We start from the raw sequence: 2,776 nt of genomic DNA, 5'->3' as shown, positions 1-2,776 counted from the left end.
GAGTCTCAAAGATCAGTATTTGACTATTGAGAATCCTCTAGACCTTTGGACAGAGTTGAAAACGAGATATGATCACCAGAGAACGGTGTTATTACCAAATGCTATGTATGATTGGAGGAATCTCTGGATCCAAGACTTCAAGTCCATGGACGAGTATAACTCGGCGCTGTTTAAAATAGTTTCAAAATTGAAACTGTGTGGTGAGGATATAACAGATAAGGATATGCTTGAGAAAACCTTTTCCACCTTCCACAATCCTGAAGCTCATATGACTTATCAAGATGGTGAAGATGATTTCAATCATGACCGAGACGATCTTATGGATTATGAAACTTCAAATTGTTTAAAAGAATGAAGTTGAATTCGACATCTATGTTTTCATGTTCTTTGCTTTGTGTTTTCCATGTTTTAATTGCTTTGAACTTATTTTATTAATGAATGAAATTTTTTATATGAAGTCTCTAAAGTATCATTCCGGGTATAGCCAGTCTCATATAGGGCTACGACCAGGCTAACATCCTGTTGCCTAAGGGTACGCATCTAGAGATATCTGATGCATTGTATTCACCCAGCTCTAAGAGAAGCCTATTGAGCTTTAAAGACATTCGAATGAATGGCTTTCATATTGAGACTAAGGGCGAAGGAAACAAAGAGTTCATTCAGATCATAAAGATTGGCCAAGGCTATAAGAAAGTCCTATAGTCTATACATACACTCTCTACTGGCCTTTTACTATGCTAAGGTCGGAATGATAGAGACCAATGCTGGTGAGTTCACGTCCCAAGCGTTTAATGATTACTGTATGTCCATGGGGGTAAGTGTAGAACACTCCGTGGCACATGTACATACACAGAACGGCTTGGCCGAATAAATCATAAAACGAATTCCGCTAATAGCTAGACCATTGCTTATGAGGTCTAAGCTTCCGACCACAGCTTGGGGACACGCGGTCTTGCATGCGGCCGAACTGATTCGTATCAAACCGTCTAGTGAACATAAATATTCCCCATAGCAATTGCGTACGGGTCATGAGCCGGACATATCCTAGACATTTGGTTGTGCCGTCTATGTACCAATTGCTCCACCACATAGAACAAAGATGAGACCTCAAAGGAGGATGGGGATATATGTTGGATATGATTCCCCCACGATTATAAAATACCTTGAGCCAACTACGGGTGATATATTTAAGGCCAGGTATGCGGATTGTCACTTTGATGAATCTGAACATCCAACATTAGGGGGAGATATAATATCCAACATTAGGGGGAGATAATAATAAGCTGGTAAAAGAAATTATATGGAATCAAACATCCTTATCTTGGCAAGATCCTCGGACTCAAGAATGTGATTTAGAAGTCCAAAAGATTATACATTTACAAAAGCTAGCTAATCAATTGACAGATTCCTTTGCTGACCCGAAAAGAGTGACTAAGTCATATATACCAGCTGCTAATGCACCAATTCGAATTGATGTTCAAGAGTGACACAATCAAGTTGCTACAGAGTCTAGACAATGTTTGAAACGTGGTAGACCAATAGGTTCCAAATAAAAGATCCCTCGGAAAACTAAGAAAGGTGCAGAGAATGAAACCGAGGTTGTTGAAACCCTAGACACGACCGCGGCCGTTCCTAAATCCCGAGACTTAGCCGCGGCCGATCGCAAAACCTTAATAGCGATCACGGCCGATCATAAACTCTTTGATGCGGCCGGCCCTGATGTATCTAATCCTGATTCTTGGGACACCAAGATTCAAGGTACTGAAGGCCCTGATAATAATGAGATCTCAATAAAATATGATACAATGGAACAGAAAGAATGTCGACATTGATGATATATTTGCATACAAGGTAGCACTTGAACTTATGGATTTGAATGAGGATCATGATTTGAATGAGGACATTGATGTCTTTGGACCAATAGTCCGGACACCATATGATGTTAAACCAGTCGGCTATAAGTGGGTCTTTGTGAGGAAAAGAAATGAACACGACAAGGTCGTGAGATATAAAGCACGGCTTGTTGTACAAGGATTCTCACAGAGAAAAGGAATCGATTATGAGGAGACATACTCCCCTGTGGTGGATGCTACTACTTTTAGATTCCTGATAAGTCTGGCTATAAGAGAGAAATTAGACTTGCGGTTAATGGATGTTGTAACTGCATACTTATATGGGCCACTGGATAATGAGATTTATATGAAAGTACCAGAGGGAATAAAGTTGAAAAACAAATCGAGTACTCGAGAACAAAACTTTATAAAGTTGAATAAGTCACTTTATGGATTGAAACAATCAGGCCGAATGTGGTACAATAGGTTAAGTGAGTACCTAGAGAGAGAAGGATACAAGAATGATCTAATCAGACCTTGTATCTTTATAAAGAAATTCGGCCAGGGCTTTGTGATTATAGCAGTGTATGTTGATGATTTAAATATCCTAGGAACCTCTGGAGAGATTTCCCAAACAGTTGAATATCTTAAGAAAGAATTCGAGATGAAAGATCTTGAAAAAAAACAAAGTTTTGTTTGAGATTACAGCTTGAGTACATAAGAGATGGAATCCTTGTGCATCAAATGACATATACAGAAAAGTACTCTTGAGATTCAACATGGCGGAGTCTCACCCATTATCTAGCCTCATGGTCGTGAGGTCCCTCGGCCTGGACACTGATCCGTTCCGTCCTAAGATGGACGATAAAGATGTCCTTGGTCCCGAAGTGCCATATCTCAGTGCCATATGAGCTTTGATGCATCTGGCTAGTCACACACGACCA

The 2,776-nt window shown here is 40.0% G+C and overlaps 1 pseudogene; it reads right to left on the bottom strand.

Annotated features, from left to right (window-relative positions):
* The window catches only part of LOC106314984, a 5,720-nt pseudogene extending 3,090 nt beyond the window's left edge, over positions 1–2,630 (bottom strand).
* Between the last annotated feature and the right edge of the window lie 146 nt (positions 2,631–2,776).

This window comes from Brassica oleracea, chromosome C9, assembly GCF_000695525.1.
Source record: "Brassica oleracea var. oleracea cultivar TO1000 chromosome C9, BOL, whole genome shotgun sequence".
NCBI classification, from domain to species: Eukaryota; Viridiplantae; Streptophyta; class Magnoliopsida; order Brassicales; family Brassicaceae; genus Brassica; species Brassica oleracea.
Note: the sequence above shows the minus strand (reverse complement) of the source record. Positions and strands in the feature narration are given on the sequence as shown.